This window comes from Rutilus rutilus (genome assembly GCF_951802725.1).
Source record: "Rutilus rutilus genome assembly, chromosome: 14".
NCBI lineage: Eukaryota > Metazoa > Chordata > Actinopteri > Cypriniformes > Leuciscidae > Rutilus > Rutilus rutilus.
In genome coordinates, this window is record NC_140219.1 from 12683514 (window position 1) to 12705293 (window position 21780).

Below are 21780 nucleotides of genomic sequence, written 5' to 3' on the forward strand. Positions count from 1 at the left end.
ACCTGCGGCTCTGCTGCCCATGGTCAATGTCACTTAACGCCATTGGAATGGCATTCTGCTAAACTGTCATCAAACATAATAAGAGTTAAAAGGCTTCTCTGAGATTCCAGAGCAAATGCTTCTCACATCGAATATGCTGCAAGCTATGAAACTAGCTTAGGCAGGCTGCCCATTTTTACACCCTTGGTATATTTCAGCATGAAACAAATTCTAATGATAATAATTTGACAGATGAATGCCTCCCCGAAGTGTGAAATCCTGGCCTGCAGAAATGAAAAACATGTTAGTGAGGGAAAGTCTCGTGATAAACTTGAAGACTATTTGTGGATAAATGGCAAGAATGTTGCATGCTATCCTGCAAGACGACAAGAAAGACCTCTAAAAGGTGCACACAAGGTAGAGAGACACATTTCACACACACTTTGTGTAATTGCATTTTTAGCAGGAGGTCCATAAAAATGTGTGTGTGGATATTTGCTACTTTTACCTTTAACATTTTGGATATGATATTTAGATATTTATTGGATAAAAGGTGTCATGGATGTCAGTGCTGGGGAAGCTTCTTTAAAACCTGTGCGGTTAAGCTAATCCTTTGGGGAACAAAAAAAAAAAAAAAAAAAAGAAATACTTAGCTACACTACAAAGTACTCACAAAAAATAAATAAATAAATAAATAAATAAATAAATAAATTCACAGAAGCTATTTATTGGGGCATAAAATATAAATTTTACATTGTATACCTGATCATTTAGTCAAATCTCAATTGTCAGCATAAAACCTGAACTGATAAATTAAGTCTAATTGCAAATATATCAGTGTGGCTATCCTTAATAAAAGCAATTATGTTAATCATAAATTAGTCAAATTAATTAATCATGATTAATCGCATCTAACATAAAAGTTTGTAAATATGCATGTACACACACACGCTGCCTTGCAAAAGTATTCACGTTTTAAACATTATGTCGCTGCTACTTAAAAAAAATAAAAATTGTGATAACTTTGCAAATGTTTATAAAAAATAAAAATAAATTAAACTTAAATAATTACATTGCATAAGTATTTATACCATTTTCAGGGACACTTGAAATTTAGCTCAGGAGCATTCCAATATTGTTTGTAGATGTTGTAACACTTCGGGTGGAGTTAACATGTGGCAAATTCAGTTGAATGGTACGATTTGGAAAGGCACACACCTCTCAATAAAAGGTGTAACAGCTGAAAATGCATATCAGAGCAAAAACCAAGCCATGAGGTCAAAGGAACTGCATGTGGAGCTCAGAGACAGGATTGTATCAAGACACAGATCTGGGGAAGACTACAAAAAAATGCTGCTATATTGAATGTTCACAGAAGCACGTAGCCTCCATACACCTTAATGGAAGAAGTTTGGAACAACCAGGACTTTTCCTAGAGCTGGCCTCCTGGCCAAACTGAGCAATCGATGGAGATCGCCAAATGCAGGTGTGCAAAGCTTGTTGCATGATAACATACCCCAAAAGACTTGAGGCTGTAAAGTTAAGAGTTAAGGGTTTGAATACTTATGCATGACCTTATTTCCATTTTTCCTTTTTAATAAACTGGCAAAGTTGTTTGATTTGTCATTATGTTGTATGTAGTGTAGATTGATGTGAAAAAAAAAAAAAAAAAAAACTATATATATATATATATATATATATATATATATGTGTGTGTGTGTGTGTGTGTGTGTGTGTGTGTGTCAGGGTTCCCACACCTCTTGGTTAACTTCAAATTCAAGGACCTTTCAATGATTTTCCAGGTCCAATACCCTCAAATTCAAGGACTTAATCTGGGGACACAATTCAAGTGAGATCAAGGTTACATCGTGTTACCTTGTAAGATATATTGTTACAGTTTTGCTTGTTTGTCGTTATGTTTATTTCCAGTGCCTTGAATTTGTTTTTCAGATTCACAAACTCTCAAGGATTTCAAGGACCTGTGGGAATCCTGGTGTGTGTGTTTGTGTGTGTGTGTGCGTGCGTGCGTGCGTGTGTGTGTGTGTGTGTATACAATATATTTACAAACTTTTCTGTTAGAAGTGATTAATCTGACAGCACTAAAAATACGAAATTTTAATATTACACACATCTTAAATTATGAAAACAATTTGAGATTTTGCTTTGGAGATAACTAAAAAGTTTAGGTTGAAGGGGACCTGCAGCCAAGTGGGGGGTTATTTTCGGAAATGCTGTTAAATTATAAGAGAAAACCATTGTGGAAGGCCTCAAGTTATTCAATTTAGGAATTAATTCAGCACATAAAAAATATCATACAATCTAATCTAACCCCTTAGCTGCACTTATATGTGATCATCAGAAGAGAAATTACAGAGAAAATAAACTATAAATATATATAAATATAATAGTTTAATACAAAAAAACAACCAGTCTGAAAACCAGTCAGTATCTGGTGACCACCATTTGCCTCACGCAGTGCAACACATCTCCTTCTCATAGAGTTGATCAGGTTGTTGATTGTGGCCTGTGGAATGTTGGTCCACTCCTCTTCAATGGCTGTGCGAAGTTGCTGGATATTGGCAGGACTTGGAACACGCTGTCGATTACGCCGATCCAGAGCATCTCAAACATGCTCAGTGGGTGACATGTCCGGTGAGTATGCTGGCCATGCAAGAACTGGGATGTTTTCAGCTTCCAGGAACTGTGTACAGATCCTTGCAACATGGGGCCGTGCATTATCATGCTGCAACATGAGGTGATGGTCATGGATGAATGGCACAACAATGGGCCTCAGGATCTCGTCACGGTATCTCTGTATATTCAAAATGCCATCAATAAAATGCACCTGTGTTCGTTGTCCATATCATATGCCTGCCCATACCATAACCCCACCGCCACCATGGGCCACTCGATCCACAACGTTGACGTCAGCAAACAGCTCACCCACATGACGCCATGCACACTGTCTGCCATCTGTCCTGTAGTGAAAACCGGGATTCATCTGAAGAGAACACCTCTCCAAAGTGCCAGACGCCATTGAATGTGAGCATTTGCCCACTCAAGTCGGTTACGACGACGAACTGCAGTCAGGTCGAGACCCCGATGAGCATGCAGATGAGCTTCCCTGAGGTGGTTTCTGACAGTTTGTACAGAAATTCTTTGATTATGCAAACCGATTGTTGCAGCAGCTGTTCGTGTGGCTGGTCTCAGATGATCTTGGAGGTGAAGATGCTGGATGTGGAGGTCCTGGGCTGGTGTGGTTACATGTGGTCTGCGGTTGTGAGGCCGGTTGGATGTAGGCTCCTGCCAAATTCTCTAAACGCCTTTGGAGACGGCTTGTGGTAGAGAAATGAACATTCAAATCATTGGCAACAGCTCTGGTGAACATTCCTGCAGTCAGCATGCCAATTGCACGCTCCCTCAAAACTTGTGACATTTGTGGCATTGTGCTGTGTGATAAAACTGCACATTTTAGAGTGGCCTTTTATTGTGGCCAGCCTAAGGCACACCTGTGCAATAATCATGCTGTCTAATCAGCATCTTGATATGCCACACCTGTGAGGTGGATGGATTATCTCGGCAAAGGAGAAGTGCTCACTAACACAGATTTAGACAGATTTGTGAACAATATTTGAGAGAAATAGGCCTTTTGTGTACATAGAAAAAGTCTTAGATCTTTGAGTTCAGCTCATGAAAAATGGGGGCAAAAACAAAAGTGTTGCGTTTATAATTTTGTTCAGTGTATATACTAAAACACTGAAATATATTTCGAATACACATATATTATATTTATATTCTGCTATAAAGAGACACAAACAGATTTACTACAATGAATAGTACTTTAGCACTAATAATTATTAATAGTGACAAAGATGAACATTTCAGGAGAGCATCTGATTACTGCTCAGCTGTAAAACAAAGATAATGGTTTTAAATAAAATAATGACATTGTGTTACTCTAGACTGCTAGTAACCGGAAAAACTATTTTGAAAACAGTTGACCTAATGTTATTCTTCAGAAAAATGTAGTTAAGTTGGCCAACACTATAAATAATGTAAGCACATATTAAAGATTGGAGGGAAACAAATGCAATAGTTTGTGAATTGGTCAAACTACATACAGTATTGTTGACTGCTAATCTGAATATTTGGGGGGAAGGTCCCCTTCAATGTCTTTGGTCGTCACGGCTCTCCATTCTTTGCCTACTCTTTCCTTTGTCCCCTCTTCTCTCCTTTCCCCTCCTTTTTAACAGGTTGTGCTTTGCTCTATTAATTTTGTGGTTGGAGGATTGATCCTTGCGGTGAGCGGCTGTTTATAGCGACGTTAAGGTTATTTTACGAGACAAAGGCGGCAGTGAAAACTTCTCCAGCAAAAATCCATCCTTCATCACCACCCTGAGTCCTCCACACATATGCACCGCTAAACTGCCATGTTAGCAAAAGAGTGGCGCACCCCTGCTAGGCAGAAAGACGCGTTTTATTTTGTAGTTATGGAAAAAGGCCAGAACCGAAAGACAGTCTGGAGTAAACCCAGACTTCAACAGAAAAATGAGTCATAAATGTGAGAGCGGGAACGAGGGAAAGAGATCAATCCAGTACACTGTAAGGTCTTGAGCAATGAGGCAAACTGTGAAACCACATCAGTTCCTGTTGCTTTTGTTTATTTTTCTCTCCGTATTTGTAATGCATTCATATTCATCCCCAGACGCTTAGCTGTACAACCATTTCTTTACCAAGGCCTCTTCTGCTACATTCTGAGACTCCATCAGGAAGGATCTTTGGCTCGTTCCAACACACACACACACACACACACACACACACACACACACATGCACATCAGGCCTTCAGAGATGATATCTTTGGTCTATCACACACAGGGGGATTCCTTCGTCTGACACAAATCAAAATAATAGGAGGCTTTACTTGATTTCTTTCAACATTTGCACTAGGAAAATGTGTAAATATGTCAACAGCTTTGTCCAATGATGCATAAAATTACCAAAAAAGAGAGAAAACAAGTGAATCCCCGCAGGGAAGGAGGTGAGAACCAGGGCGGCTTGGAAGCATAACAGAACAATTTATATGTTTAAGACCACATGGAAGGCCCTGTTTTTGCATCCAGTGCACAGTTCCCTGTGGCAGTCTGGTAGGGAGCTATTCATAAACACTACTCTAAACACACTCCTCCAGGTCAATTGCACTTGGCTGAGGGCTGATACCCTACACATGGTACCTGAGAGGCACATTTGTGTGTTTGCTATACTTTAGGGACAAATTTGGCTCCAGAAGTTAGCTAAATTTGACAGAACTTACCTCTGCAACATTCAGGGAGGTCCTGAAACAAAACAAAAAAAGCATAAAAAAGAACAGAAACAACAACAACAAAACCATAAAACAAATCAAAATGATAAAACAAAATAAAATGCATACTATTTTAGTGTAGGGTAAGGGTTAGTAGTAATTATAATTAACTATACAATATATCAAAAGAAGTCAACGGCACATCTCCATTTAGCTATGTAAACGTGCATGTGAAGATGAATAACCATTTAAAAGCCATTAAAGGAGTGAGAGACAGAATGAAATTGAGGTTTAAAATTATGTATTAATCGCCTATAGATGATTCATTGTCAGTCCAGCTAGGTGGGATGTTTAATGGGGGTTTAGAAATGATGACCCTGTGTGATGATGTGTGTTGGTGTGTATATGTGAGCAGATAGGTGGTCCATTCAGGGTGACAGGGTGCAGATTCAGTTCTTTGACACAATGTAGACACAAAGTGAGTGGTAATGGTGAACGTTTACAGCTGCCTACTTCAATCTTCAGCATCATTGACGCCATATAAGGACGTAGAGAAAGACATGGCCTTTAGAAAGTACCACAGCAATGTGGTACATTCACAAGTAGAAGTGTGGGTATGGATGGATTTACACAGGAGAATTACACCTTTTAACCCAGTAAGAACAGGAGAGAGAGAGTGAAAGAAAAAGAGCGCTGACCCTGAGCTTCAGACATTCTCTTCACAGACTATAACCATGATGGATGGCTCCACTGCATGACCAGATTGCTTACCCAGACATGAAGGAAAATGAGGAATAAAACCGCCTGATTCTCTCAACCTCTTCCCTCTCTTTTTCCTCCCTCTTTCCTTCCTCACTCTTTTCTCCTTTTACCCTTTTTTTAAAGCCATCTCTTTCTTTTCTGCATTAATATGGAGAAAGTAGGTTATCAGTGAAAAACATGTCTGATTAAACCATGAATAAATTTGCTTAGAGCTGATTTCATCTCTTCGAATTTATATCACAGTGGTTGTGCCTTCACAAGTCCACATCTCACACCGTAACTCCACCTGTCAATCACATAACATCATTAAGCATCTTTCCACTCACCTCAAGCTGTTATTCAACAGTATAGGCGAGGACGAGAGAGAGAAAGTGAGAGTGTACAGTATATCTCAGTATGTTGAATGAACAATACTAGGTGGCCATTCAGCTTGTGTATTTGTCATATGGCAGGTTATAATCTCAAGTTATAATGGAGGCAGCGGAGGTTGAGGGGTTTAATTGAAATTCAGTTTAAATTCAGTTAGAGAATGCATGATGTATGAGACTTACAATACTTGGTTCTTGAGGTCGAGGCTCCACCATCTCAGAAGCAGCTGACCACCTGGGATTTTCACACAGAGTCTGGAGTTAATAGGGAATAGTCTGATCAAGAAAGTTCTCTCACTTCTACCATGGTAATGAGAGACGAGAAAAGAATGGCCAGGATCGTTATACTGTAAGGTCACAGTCAGATAATGAAAAAGCAACACTGGAGAGGAAAGCATGTGCATCTATCTCATACCAAACTGGCTTGAGACATAGTTTGTACTGGTGTGCCACACCATGGGATTAATTGTAGAACATACCAGAGGTGTTTAGTCATTTTGATTGCAAAAAAAAACACAAATACAACAATCCCCTTAGAAAGGACACCCATTGTAATATATAAAGGTGGCTATATTTATTTCATGCATAAAAACCCATATACTGCATGTGCAAATGTGACCGATCACGGAAAGTAGGGACACAAGTCGGTCCTGGGGCATTTTGAGTTATTCACAGATTCTGAAAGTGTAGTCTCCAAGCTTTTCAACGATGTGTAACACATGGAAATCTGATAATATTTGGAGAAGTTGTGACCATTTGAAGGTAGGCACTCAAAAAAGCTCAAAGGGGAGAAAACGGCCTCTAAAGATTGTGCAGTTCTCATGGTGCCTTCACGTGCTATGGTAATTATGGTAAATACCAAAAGCCGACATGGAAAATGCACATGAACACCCCCTCATGTGGTATTTTCCACTGGGCAACTCGTAGAATATTTTGATGCACGAGTTGCCGAGATGAGATAACCTTTGACCTTTTCAAAATGGCGGAGAGCAACGCAAGAGTCATGAATACTGTTAGCGGATAGTTTTTGTAGCCTATACAATGTTGTGTCATTAACGATTGTAATATAATGCGTTAACACTCAATTTTCAACTTCGCCGCAATTTCCTTGGTTCATATTTAATCATTTTATGTCATGTTTTTTTTATTTATTTATTATTAATTATGTTTTAATCATCAGAAAGCACCACATTTACGTATTTTTTTTTTGTTTTTGTTTTTTTTGTAAAGATAAAAAAGATACTCTACTGACACAGACCTTGCGGGTACTACATTACGACAACAAAAGCACTTGAACACAACACACTGGTAAATACCAGTTCACAAGTGGAAAATATCATCTTTTCCATAGCACGTGAAGGCAGCATCACCTCTCTCTGCTGCTGGGAGTGACAATTATAGGGCTCATTTACATCTCATTTAGATAAGCCATACCCCCTGTAAAGCTGTAAAGCACAGGGGGGAGCAAAAAGGTCAGGAAAATGTGCCATAAAAAAAGAAAAAAAAAAGTTTGCAAACAGGTAATATATAAATAAATGTCTCTTAGCATCTACCGATAAAACTGTATAGGCAACTCTTATGTACACTGAATACAAAATGAGATAAACTCTAGAGAATGTTCAAATCAAAAACAGGATGTGCTATGTGATATATATATAAATCAGAATCAGAATAGATTTTATTGCCATTGTCAATGAAAGGTTTCAAAGACTTGGAATTTTCTTCTGTGTACTCGTGCAATGATGGCATTGTCTTCTGTATAGTTTTTTATGAAGTCCACAACTCTGTTGATATCCTCAGGGCTGATGAACCTGGCTGGTGGACATAATGCTTGGCCATCTAAACCTCTCTCATCCCACTAAACATGAATAATCCACCTATTAACTTAAGTCTTGTTAGAAAACAAACAGTAAAAAAAATTATTCTTGGAACTTTAAATGCGAATTATTAAAAAAAAAAAGATTGTATGGAATAGAAAGCTCCTGCAGCAGGTGCATTAGCACAAAAGGTAGCCTCAAGCTACATGACACAATTTAATTTATTATTATTACACTTTTATTTAAAGCTCACTTTAAAACGCCATTGAGTATTTGTATCATATTCCGGTCGCGGTTTAAAATGGTTTCAAGTCATAAAAAGATTTTGAAATATGTTATATTTAGCATTTTAGATGAAGCTATGGGCTATCCTTATCTAGCATATGCATTCTGTAAACATTCTTTATTCATATGAAAACCCCAAACCCACAAAACACAAATACTTCAATCGTGCATTTATTAGCTTCTTATTTCAGGTGAAGAGATGTCACTTTCGCTTTATCACGGATGTCCAGAATGAGGAAGTGTACACAGGACGTGTCATGCAGAAGAGGTCACATACGTGAGATGATTGACAGCTGTACAGCAAATCATAGAGCTCTGAGGTCAAATCTGACGCAAATCAGGAAGAGGAGACACACATCTAGCTCCGTTCGCTGTTTGAGCACTTCAGATCGCATAATTCAGTGGAAAATGAATAGAAGTGTTATTCTGTATGACGAAATAGTTTACTAGCATGTGATAATCATTATTTCTCCAAATATGCGCACCATTGTATTAATAGCCCTGGCGTATGCTGTATATTATATGTATTTGAGCACAAATAAACCGGAGAAGACGAGAATGAATGTTGTGTGAGTGATGATTTCTATTCAAAATAACGAACGTTACAGATGAATTATTTTGCACTCCTGGCATAAATTAAGAAATTAATGTCACTGCAAACCAGTTAGATCATAAACAGTGGTCAAATATCGAAGCTGGAGTCTTAAACCTTTCTTATGATGCTGAGTTTGTCCAGATCAAGTAAGAGTGTGATGTTTTGACGAGTAATGAATTTTGAACAACAATAATCCGGGATCACCAGTGATCCCTGACAGGCAAGGGGATAATAAGTAGCCACGCTGTTCCCTTGGAGGGCGGGGGCAATAACAAAAGAAACAAAAGCCGGCTTATCCAGTATGGAAATACACACAGACAATGACACGCCCCTACTGCATGCTAGAATCTCCGAAAAACAAGCCGATTTCAACCTCAAAATGTACGCTTTTAAATATATCAATACTGCTATCTCAAACATGGAGAGGATTCTTCGTGATCTCAACTAACAGATTCGGCAAATAAGCGAAAATCACCAATTTTGAAAAAAAAAAAACGCTTCTTTCTCATTTTGCTCGAAAGTTGTGCTGCCGACTTGTGTCACTGGTTTCCGTGACGGGGCACAAATTTGTAGGCTTTGCATGATGATTTAAAGAAAACATGTTGATTCCAATTTCTTTCAATAATGCACTTATGTTAACTAAGTATTAAAATGCTTCTAAAATAATCATTTTATTTATACCATGGTCTGTCTGAATACTTGATTCTGATTGGCTGGAAAGTGTTCATTAAAATCATTAAATGCACAGGTGAGTTGAATCACAGTTTTATATTAAAACGCTGTTTTCATTGAAGTACACACACACACACATTCATCACTCTGAGATGCCCTGCAAATTGCTAATAAAATCAATCTCTCAGACAATCTCTCTCTCTCTCTCTCTCTCTCTCTCTCTCTCTCTCTCTCTCTCTCTCTCTCTCTCTCTAATTCAAATAAATGCTATAATTAAAAATGTAACACTACACACTATTTATCTCTGTGTCTGATTCAAAACAGGCGAATTGCTAGATCTAACAAGCCGTAACTGACGAAAATAACCACCAATTGTTCTTTCCGGTCAAATATTGCACTGCAAACATCAATAACCGCTTTAAGTTGTCAATGTTGGCAAATGATCATGGTATAAGTGCGATAATCCACGGCTAGGTGTGCACCTCCGCTTCGTGTCAGGCGGTTCTTTGTCTCCACGTCGTGCATTAAAATCGTTTAATGCACCGCTAGCTGTGGATTATCCCTTTCATAAACAGTACAGTGCATATACTTGGGATAACAGATGGGCAGCTGAAAGCTATGCAAGGGCCATTCTTGTCAATTATTAACAGGTTTTCCAAAACTAGACGACTGAACATTGGAAGAATTTCGTTGATCTGACAAATCTGCAGCTTGCAGATGGTAAAATCACAATTTGACCCAAAAATCTAACCCCTAGATTCTGCATGCTCGGAGATGGAGTGTAATGGTGTGGGGAACAGTTTCACTGCGCACATTAGGGGCCTTTATACCAACTAAGCACAATTTGAATGCCACGGCGTACTTAACCGTTGTTGCTGTTATGTGCATCCCTTTATGGCCACAGTCCATCGGTTATCAAATGGATCGCTCCGGCAGGATAGTGCGAAATGTCATAAAGCTCGAATCAACTTCAGTTCCAAGAACATGGCATGGGTCTCCATTTCCCGCTAGCAGCCTGCACAGTCGCCTGATCTTAAACAAGAGCTGCTGTAGCGTGGCCAAAATAGATTAATAGATTCTGCAGCCAAAATATCAGTACAAACAGCCTAATGTTATTGAGATAGCAAGGACCAAATTCCCTGAGAAAAAGTCTCCAGCACTTTGAATAAACTGTTGAAAAGAGTGCTTGTTGTTCTAGAAGCTACATTTTCCCCCCAAACCACCTCACCAGAAGTCCTGCCCTGCAGCTAATCTAATTGGTTAAGGTTGCAGTAATGGGTGGGTTTAGGGATCAGTGTGATTGGTGTAGGCAATCAGTACTGTGACTGACATCTAAGAATCGGCTGCAGGGCGGAGTTTTCACTGAACTGGTTTGGGGATAAAAAAAATTATTCACAAGCACTACATAGATGGACCTAAAGTGGACTGAATATATAGAAAGAACTTCCTTACAGAAAAGCCCTCAATTTCATAAATTTCCTTTCTCCCCCTCGCTCTCTTTTTTGCTATAGTAGCACTATGCTCCTGCTGCGTTGTGTATTGGACGGTAGGGATCACTCACTCCAATCTAGCTTCTTGCTGTTAGACCCCACACCTACTGCTGACCCATCTCAAATCAAATGACCACCGATGGTCAGACTCCACATAGACCTGTACACACACACACACACACACACACACACACACACGCACACACACACACACACACACACACACACACTGCTCTTTTCATTTGTAATCCAGCCAGCTTCATGCTATTTTCCCATGTTCGGTCTGGTTCAGAATTGAAAAGCCTGCATTATAGGACCTTAGCAGGTGGGACCAAATCCTGAAAATACCCGCTCTTAAGGTCAAAATGTGACTTTGATCTCATGATCCTACAATTATAGCTTTGAAGTTAACTACAGCTGTTCCATTAAGCGCAGTAATAATACTTTATTTTGCATAGTTCTGTTGCAATACCTTAAGATATATTTTTGTTTAGATGCATCTTTCATTAGATTTTAAACAGGTGGTTGGAGTTTATATTGATATTTATCCAATGCCTGAAGCACTGTAATTGAAGTTGGCAGTGAAGTCTAGCTTTGTGTGTGCGCTCATTTTTTCTACTAGACAGACAAGGTCAGATGTGGGTCCATGGTTGGGCAGCAAAAGAGACAAATCTATATAAGGTTTTATTACACAGTGGCATCCAGGCATGACAACCGATCCTTGGACCGGGTCACTATGGTCTACTGCAGCAAGAGGAATTATAAAAATGCAAACCAAGATTTGAAATCCACACCACACTGTCGTCAGGGGAGGTAAGGCAAACAGGAATGCTGCCGCTAGGGGTGAGAGGGCAAAAAAAAAAAAAAAAAAAAATTCCTGGGTGCCATGATGGCCATATTCATGAATGTTAAAGATCTGCAAATGCAAAACAATCTCTATTCTCTGTTGAATTTGGACAACTGAAAACTATAATTATTTTAATTTTAATTAAGAATTTACCAGGCTTTGGCCTAACAAATAAGTTGTTTTATTTGTAATACAGGCTTTAAGTACCAATATGGGGCATCCATCTGGATGTGATGGCAGCCGGTCTGGGCTAGTGCTTTCACCACAAATCGGACACCACAGTGATGCGATGATGAAGAGGAGACTCATATGAGGCCATAAGCAGATGGAATGAAAATGTTTTAAGTGGGGGTTTTGGCAGCGGTACCAGACTGATATGGCTCCCAAGTTGTTTTGCTAATTTACTTTTATGTAGCAAAAAAAAAAAAAGAAAAAAAAAAAGAGAAAGAAACATGTAGAAGAACATCATCCAAAAATTAGCTGCACGTTCCAAAATTCTCCTTGGACTAGTCAGGATTATATTAAATCTTACATCAATCAGCCGACACCTAATTGTTACATTAATGGGTTTAGCAGTGTAAATATATATACAGTGAGGAAAATAAGTATTTGAACACCCTGCTATTTTGCAAGTTCTCCCACTTGGAAATCATGGAGGGGTCTGAAATTGTCATCGTAGGTGCATGTCCACTGTGAGAGACATAATCTAAAAAAAAAAAAATCCAGAAATCACAATATATGATTTTTTAACTATTTATTTGTATGATACAGCTGCAAATAAGTATTTGAACACCTGTCTATCAGCTAGAATTCTGACCCTCAAAGACCTGTTAGTCTGCCTTTAAAATGTCCACCTCCACTCCATTTATTATCCTAAATTAGATGCACCTGTTTGAGGTCGTTAGCTGCATAAAGACACCTGTCCACCCCATACAATCAGTAAGAATCCAACTACTAACATGGCCAAGACCAAAGAGCTGTCCAAAGACACTAGAGACAAAATTGTACACCTCCACAAGGCTGGAAAGGGCTACGGGGAAATTGCCAAGCAGCTTGGTGAAAAAAGGTCCACTGTTGGAGCAATCATTAGAAAATGGAAGAAGCTAAACATGACTGTCAATCTCCCTCGGACTGGGGCTCCATGCAAGATCTCACCTCGTGGGGTCTCAATGATCCTAAGAAAGGTGAGAAATCAGCCCAGAACTACACGGGAGGAGCTGGTCAATGACCTGAAAAGAGCTGGGACCACCGTTTCCAAGGTTACTGTTGATAATACACTAAGACGTCATGGTTTGAAATCATGCATGGCACGGAAGGTTCCCCTGCTTAAACCAGCACATGTCAAGGCCCGTCTTAAGTTTGCCAATGACCATTTGGATGATCCAGAGGAGTCATGGGAGAAAGTCATGTGGTCAGATGAGACCAAAATAGAACTTTTTGGTCATAATTCCACTAAATGTGTTTGGAGGAAGAAGAATGATGAGTACCATCCCAAGAACACCATCCCTACTGTGAAGCATGGGGGTGGTAGCATCATGCTTTGGGGGTGTTTTTCTGCACATGGGACAGGGCGACTGCACTGTATTAAGGAGAGGATGACCGGGGCCATGTATTGCGAGATTTTGGGGAACAACCTCCTTCCCTCAGTTAGAGCATTGAAGATGGGTCGAGGCTGGGTCTTCCAACATGACAATGACCCGAAGCACACAGCCAGGATAACCAAGGAGTGGCTCTGTAAGAAGCATATCAAGGTTCTGGCGTGGCCTAGCCAGTCTCCAGACCTAAACCCAATAGAGAATCTTTGGAGGGAGCTCAAACTCCGTGTTTCTCAGCGACAGCCCAGAAACCTGACTGATCTAGAGAAGATCTGTGTGGAGGAGTGGGCCAAAATCCCTCCTGCAGTGTGTGCAAACCTGGTGAAAAACTACAGGAAACGTTTGACCTCTGTAATTGCAAACAAAGGCTACTGTACCAAATATTAACATTGATTTTCTCAGGTGTTCAAATACTTATTTGCAGCTGTATCATACAAATAAATAGTTAAAAAATCATACATTGTGATTTCTGGATTTTTTTTTTTCCGATTATGTCTCTCACAGTGGACATGCACCTACGATGACAATTTCAGACCCCTCCATCATTTAAATACTTATTTTCCTCACTGTATATATATATATATACAAAATATGAATTTTAATCATAAAGTATAACAAATTATTATACAAATATTTTTTACTGGATATTTTAGTCTTGTGAGCTCTGGTTAAATATTTTGTTTTAAGTATGATTCATTATTTTTCTTTAAAAACTAAAAACTAAAATACTGATTTTTTTTTTTTTTTGCAGTGGGGTTATGCTCAAGACAAATGATATAACTAGTTTCTCATATTTACCTAGAGTCAGAATGGAGTAGTCATACACACTATTTTATGCTTTAACCTTTATGTTATGCTGTGAGTCAGACTGACCTATTTTAGAGCTTATCATCACTGCTATGATATAAATGTTTGCAGTATGAGCCTTCATTTTATCCTCAAGGTAGCGTTTCAAAAAATGAATATTAAAAAGGGGAAAATGACACACTTATAAATAAGTGATAACCTGCTGCAAATTGACCTGTATAGCAAAAGAAATTAGGGCTTGCGCTGTCCTTGTACACAATAAATGTACTTGTACTCATCCGTCCTTCGGATGAGACGTTAAACCGAGGTCCTGACTCTCTGTGGTCATTAAAAATCCCAGGATGTCCTTCGAAAAAGAGTAGGGGTGTAACCCCGACATCCTGGCCAAATTTGCCCCTTGGCCTCTGTCCATCATGGCCTCCTAATCATCCCCATATACTGATTGGCTTCATCACTGTCTCCTCTCCACCAGTAAGCTGGTGTGTGGTGGGCGTTCTGGCGCAATATGGCTGCCGTCGCATCATCCAGGTGGATGCTGCACATTGGTGGTGGTTGAGGAGATTCCCCCTTCCTTGTAAAGCGCTTTGAGTACCTAGAAAAGCGCTATATAAATGTAACGAATTAAATGATGTCTGTTCTTCGCACAGCCGCTAACTTTGATAGGTGAGACATAAGAATGTCTAAACCTTTTTAGAGTTTTGTGAGATAAGTGGATAAAGCGAAGTGAATGAAATGCTTTTTCCATCTTATTCTTTTTGACACTAAATGTCACAGAAGTCGACAAATATGGAATAACAGTTGACAGGCAATGTCCATTTCAGCTGCTGTTGGAACATGGACTGGAAAACGTATTCGGTTACTGACGTAACCTTGGTTCCCTGAGAATAGGGATCGAGTGTTACATCTAGACCGTAGATAGGTCCCAGGAGGGGACAGAGGCGGGTCGAGGCGGCTTAAAGTCCCTGTAAAGGCAATTCTACAAAAAAATTCTAAACACATTATAAGTGCTAGAAATGTATTGCTAAAACATGTTACAAAGACTGAGAACTGTGAAGTACTAAATTGTGGAGTTAGACCGTTTAACAGTTTTTCACCCTTGCTGTGAGCCGGATTTTTTGGGCGGGGCTAAAACGGGGGCTCGATGACGCACTGCGACCCCCTGAGCTTGATTGGGCCCCTACTTGATGACGCACGGAGTCACTAAGCCTATCGCTCAATCGCGAGTTACTATCAGACAGCCTACAGTTTGCTAGCTACTATGCCCACGGCTCTGGCTATGCCTTCGTCATGCCTTGCGTATTCCCTGGATGCAATCACTTAGAAAACAGATCGGTGTCCTTATTTAAATTTCCGAAAAATGATCATATCAAGAAGAGGTGGATTTATCACGTGAAGAGCTAACGTTACCTTGATGGAGAGCTGAGGATCACCACCACACCCGCCTCTGTAGAGATCAGGATAGTTTACTTTCGTTGGAGACAACTGGAATTCACTGATAATCCGCTGTTACTGGTGAATGGGGCCGAACCGACTATCTCCCGCTGTCCGCTTCGGCCTTCATCCTCCCGTCGCGCCGACATGCACGAGCTGTGCGCGAGTCATATTTCCCGCGAGTGGGCGTGGTTTCAGCGCAGCCAGCGGACACGCCCCCAGCGTTTGAGAGCTGAGACTACTGCTCATTTTTTCGAGATTTTGATAGCTTATTTTATTTACTTGGCGGCTTTTTTAATCATTGAAATTGGGCTGGGTGGCTAATAACACATTTTTCGGTGGTATGACAAACTCAGAACACATACTTAATTTTGACTTTACAGGGACTTTAAGCCTTCTGGCCCCTTTAAGGAAGCGAATGATGAGATCACTTTTTCCCAAGGATTGACCAGCCACGGGAGCGTGGAAAGCTGCTATGGCTGCCACGTATACTTTGAGCATGGATGGGGTCCTAGATGTACTACATGCAGCTGGTTCTACACCCCGAGCAGTGCACCATTCGTGAACACTGCCCACTTCGAGGTATAGAGGCGTCTCGTAGACAGAGCTCTAGCTCTCTTATGGTGTTCTGGACTCCCTCTGGGAGGTCCCCGGGTACCCATTGAGGGGCCATACCCGTTCGCCTGCGTGAGGAGGTCCTTCCTCAGCGGTATGGGCCATGGTGCTGATTTCAGCAACTCCATCAGCTCTGGGAACCAGGTCCTGGAAGGCCAGAGCGGGGTTATGAGAAGGATTGGGCACTTACTCTCCCTTATCCTCTCGATGACCTGTGGGAGCATTGCGACCGGAGGGAACGCATAGAGGGGGAGGTTAGGCCATTTGTGGGCCAACGCATCCTTTTTCCCTCGAAAAGAATATTGAGCAAAGAGCGTTGCCTTCTGAGGCGAAGAGGTCGACCTCTGCCCTGCCAAAGGTGTTCCAGATCAACTGAGCCGCCCGCAGGTGGAGAGACCATTCCCCTGGGTCGACCTTGTCTTTGGATAACATGTCCACACCCTGGTTCGAGATGCCTGGCACATGTGCTGCTCTCAGCGAGTGCAGGTTGGCCTGAGCCCAAAGGAGTAGAAGTCTGGCCATTCTGCCCAGGTTGGCTGATCTGAGGCCACTCTGGCGGTTTATGTAGGACACCACCAACATGTTGTCCATTCATACCAGGACGTGGTGTCCCCTCAGTTGGTGGGCTCAACCAGCGGCCGGCGACTGGCCTGTTCTCGCACAGGGCCCCCCAACCCGGCTTGGCTGGCTGAGGAGGCGGCGTTCTCTTAGGGCACCTAGAAGCCTAACTTGAGCGCTTTGGTAAGAAATGATGCATGGCTTGCATGGCTTGCGATGACTTCTGTGCCTCAGTGAATCTCTCAGAGAAACCCTTGACTGCTGGCCCAAAGTTGGAGATAGGCGCGTCCAGGAAAGCAGTTCTGTCAGCGTCCTTAATCTCGGTCAGGTTCAACCAAAGGTGGCACTCTAACACAATAAGGCTAGCCATCCCCCTGCCGATAGACTGTGCGGTTGACTTAGTGGCTCGCAGGGCTAAATCCATCACTAAATGCTTCTGGGTCTGGTCCAGCCACATCCATGGCATGGAGGAGTCTGGCCTGATACACTTAAAGAACAGCCATGGTGTTCAGAGCCAATGCAGCTTGGCTGGCGGCAGCGTAGGCGCAACCAGCGAGAACTGACGTGGTGCGGCACGGCTTGGATGGGTGGACCGTCTTAGTTCTCCATCCGCTGGAGGTGAGCGGGCAGAGGTGGGTGGGCAGAGATGGGAGGCCACAGCCTCTTCTGGGGGGGGCATCCTGTCATACATCTTTTCCTCTGCGCCGTCGATGATCGAGAGCGTAGCAGAGATAGAGGATTTCATGCGCGCTGAATATGGGGCGCACCATGATTTCTGAGTTCGTCATGGACTTCAGGTAAGCAGGGCGCTGGTCTCTGGCTAGGGGCCTGCTGGCGCCCTTGCAGGAAACACCCATCGAGCCTGCTCACGGTGGGCTCCTCAGGCAGCGACCACTCGATGCCGAGGTCGCTGACGGCCTTTGTGAGGACGCGGATAAGCTCAGCCTCGACGTTCACTCTGGCTCCGTCACAGCTGGCCTGAGACTGGAGGGCGGGGTCTGGTGTAGAGACGCAGCAAATGAAAGGCTGTCGTCACCTTCTTTCCCTGAAGTGCCTAATGAGATGAGGTCTGCCGCTTGAGACGAGGGGCAGAGATCCATCCGCGAGAACAGCACCGGTGAGGGGGTCTCGAGAGGAGAAGGCGAGAAGCACGGGGGGAAAGGGCCGGCACAGAATAGCCCTTCTCTCTCTTCTCAGGCATCCTTTGTGCACGTCGCTTCTTCCGTCGAGGCTCGAAAGAAGGAAGCAGGAAAGCGCGAGGGGTGGGGTCGCCGTCCGAGAGAAGAGCTAGTCGCGAGCACAGGATGGTGATGGGAAGGTTGTCACAGTGTTCGCTCTGGCGCGAAGCACCCTGATTGGTTTGCGCGTCTCAGCCTCCTCGCCATAGGAAGTGCAGTTGCTGCAGCACAGCCAATGGCAAGCTAGACGCTCTGCTCTATGCTCGCTGTGCAGCTGCACTGCATTTTAAAATAAAGGCTTCAATATTCTTGAGAAAAGGAGTTTTCCCATATCGTCTAGCTAGACGCAACACGAAGTGACCGTTCTCGAAAGTAAGAACTTGTAGATGCACTATAAAAAAACATGAAATAAAAAGTGGGTTGGGTGTGACCCAGTTTCTGGAGTCACTGAGGAAGTCTATAAAATATCTGGAGAAAGTCATCCGTTAGCATTCACATTCATCTTAACGGTCTGGTGCAGGACCCTGCAGATTTGAAATCTGCCATCTTTGCTCATGGCAGCTCATGGGCAATAGATGTTTTGAGCCAACCACCTGAATCGAAATGCCAGGAAACTATGACTCTGGGGAATACTAAACGACAGTCCTGAGCTGTAGCAGAAAAATATAAGCCCATTTCACGCTTTTAAAAATCACAGAAAAATACATAAACATTGGGCAATGTAAAAATCTAGTATACTGAATTTGTGATTCCCACAATCAATCAATCAATCAATCAATCAATAGTTTTATTACTGCCATGACAAATAAAGTGTGTAAAATACCAGACAAAAAAACATAACATTATTGCTGGCAAACTGTGTAGGCTACTTGATTAAAAGCACACAAACATTTATTATACTTAGCATTATAGAGATAACAGGAGTTTGCACTATATGCAGCAGTGTGTGTCTGTATTTTTACTCTGAATGGTGACAACTGATGCATTGTCCTTCTCTGGGGAAATGGATTCCCGAAGTACTGTACAAATTTTAATACTGGAGGAATTTATCACCATTAGCAGTATGACTGACACAATGCCAGCCGTTCTTGTTTAGATGACAACCATGTCTCTTGAGATATTTGTGTGTAATTGTTAGCGAAAGAGAGAAAAATTCATATCTATTGTAGGTTTGCCAACTTAGGCCTTCAGCATATAGGCTGTGGGCCTTTTTTTTGGTTATTCACCGTATCCCCCAGAGTTAGATAAGTCCATACATACCATTTTCATCTCCATGCATGCCGTAACTCTGTCTGACGCACCCACCGCTAGCCTAGCTTAGTACAAAGACTGGGAGTAAACGGCTCCAGCTAGCATACTGCTTAGAGCCCTACACAGTGCAAAAAATCCAGCCCTAACCGAGACCTGGCCCGTGGTATTCAAGCCCTAATCCGGCCCTAGCCCGAAAACATCTGCAATTTTTCAGCCCGACCCAAGACCAACATTAATATCACTTTAAGCTCTCTCTGATACGCGCTCTCTGATGCACGCTGTCTCTGATGCGCACTGTCTCTGCTAGACGCACACACATACACACGCTACTAGGTAATATTTTATTATAGGCCTCAAACATAACAACCACCACCGACAATTATGCCCACAAAAATTAATACAGACTGTCCATTACAGAGAAGCATAAGCATGCAGTAGAGAATATTATATAGCCAAATGTGATCCAGCAGTAAATAAAGATTTACGGCCTACCTTTTTTTTTATGTCAAGTAACTTTACTAAAGAACAACGTTTCAAAGAACTCTTCGCCAACTGGCTAACGTTAAATAATAATAAAAATATAATAAAGAAAAAAAATCGGTTGAACTGAGTAGGCTCATTCACTGTTTATTTGTGAGTGTTGTGAAGAAAAAGAATAGCGTCCACTGTTGAAGGCTTCAGGCTCATTGTTTGTTGTGGTAATCAAATCAAAACTCTTTCAAAATGCAGCTTTTCCTGAAGTATTGGGAACTTTTAGTAACTCCCCACGCTCCAACTTCTCCCTGATGCTCTGCATGTTCAACTGTCACCTAATGCGTTACTCGCGTGATCGCATATTGTGTTGCATATTTATAATCAATATAACAATATTTCATACAGTAGCCTGCGCTCTGCACGTATATTATGGGCACGATGAAAGGAGAGAAGCTAAATGAGCCAGAGTCCGACCCGAGCCCGATCTGTAAAAAAAAAAAAAACATGACCCGACTGCTCCCACTAAGTGACAAAATAACGCCAACATGTTCCTATTTACATGTTGTGATTTGTATAGTCACAGCCTGTACAAATAACAAGGTCACATGAGACACAGACATCTTCTAACCGTATACACACTGGGAACTATATTCTCAGAAGGCAAAGCACTGCTACTTGTGCGGAGTGATTTGCTCGCAGCACTTTGAGAAGCCCTGTGGTGAGGAGCAGAGTTCGCTCAGAGTTGGAGTAAATCACTCTGCAGAAGTAGCAGTGCTTCGCCTTCTGAGAATATAGTTCCCAGTGTGTATACGGTTAGAAGATGGTTGTGTCTCATGTGACCTTGTTATTCGTACACGCTGTGACTATACAAATCACAACATGTAAATAGAAAAATGTTGGCGTTATTTTGTTACTTATTGGGAGCAGTATGCTAGCTGAAGCCGTTTACCTCCAGTCTTTGTGCTAAGCTAGGCTAGCGGTGGGTGCATCAGACAGAGTTAAGGCCATTGCACACTGAGTCCGAAATTTTCGTATGCGTTTTTTCGTGTTCGTCAGCCTTAAAATTCGTCACGCACAGAAACCTTGCACACTGAGTCCGATGCGAATTTATTAAATCTTTGCGGAAAAAAACGCAAAAAATACTAAATGGATTCGTCAAGCAGTGAGGATGATTTTGTTGCCCTCTTTCTTCTTAAATAGAGAAAAAGAAAGAGGAAATATTGGGTCCATCCAATCCTGAGATTGCGCCGAGAGGAAGGAGAGTTTCACCTCCTTATCAAGGAGTTGCGAAATTATCCAGAGCGATTCAAAATTTACCTCAGAATGTCAGTGGAACAGTTTGATGCTTTGCTAGCGAAACTGGAGCCACATATTAAAAAGACCACCACCAATTTCCGTCAGAGCCGGATTATCCATAAGGGCACTTGGGCCAGTGCCCAGGGGCACCAACCATTCACAACCACTAGGGGGGCACCACACGACACAAGCTTTAAAAATATTTTTTGTAAATTGTTATATTATTAACTTGAAATTCTTGAAAGACCATACATAACTCGTTTATGAACACTAATTTAACAATAATAATAATAAATTATAAATAAATAAAGATTACATGACCACTATCACTCCCCCCCTCCCTCCCCAATCTGTCAGAGATGAGTTGGTCCACAACAAGTAGCCTACGCGCAAATGTGTCATTTTTTTTTTAACGGCTACAGAAAATGAATCTAAATCCAAAATGGACAGATGTCAGTT